At 41.0% G+C, this 395-nt stretch overlaps 1 non-coding gene across 1 annotated transcript; it reads right to left on the reverse strand.

Annotated features, from left to right (window-relative positions):
* Positions 1-291: 291 nt before the first annotated feature.
* On the reverse strand, positions 292-395 carry LOC130937742 (small nucleolar RNA R71). Its single transcript, XR_009068944.1, has one exon. It is a non-coding gene; the product is annotated as a small nucleolar RNA R71 (small nucleolar RNA).

Consider the following 395-nt stretch of genomic DNA (forward strand, 5'->3'; position numbering starts at 1 on the left):
AACAACTTTGAGCTTAAGCCTCAGTTAGTTTCTCTAATGCAACAGAATTGCAAGTTCCATGGACTTCCATTGGAAGATCCTCATCAGTTTTTAGTTGAGTTCTTGCAAATCTGTGACACAGTCAAGACTAATGGGGTTGACCCTGAGGTCTACAGACTGATGCTATTCCCTTTTGCTGTAAGAGACAGAGCTAGAATATGGTTGGACTCACAACCTAAAGAAAGCCTGGACTCTTGGGAAAAGCTAGTCAATGCCTTCTTGGCAAAATTCTTTCCACCTCAAAAATTGAGTAAGCTTAGAGTGGAAGTCCAAACCTTCAGACAGAAGGATGGAGAATCCCTCTATGAAGCTTGGGAAAGATACAAACAATTGATCAGAAAATGTCCATCTGACAT

Source organism: Arachis stenosperma, chromosome 6 (genome assembly GCF_014773155.1).
Source record: "Arachis stenosperma cultivar V10309 chromosome 6, arast.V10309.gnm1.PFL2, whole genome shotgun sequence".
In the NCBI taxonomy this organism is placed as follows: Eukaryota; Viridiplantae; Streptophyta; class Magnoliopsida; order Fabales; family Fabaceae; genus Arachis; species Arachis stenosperma.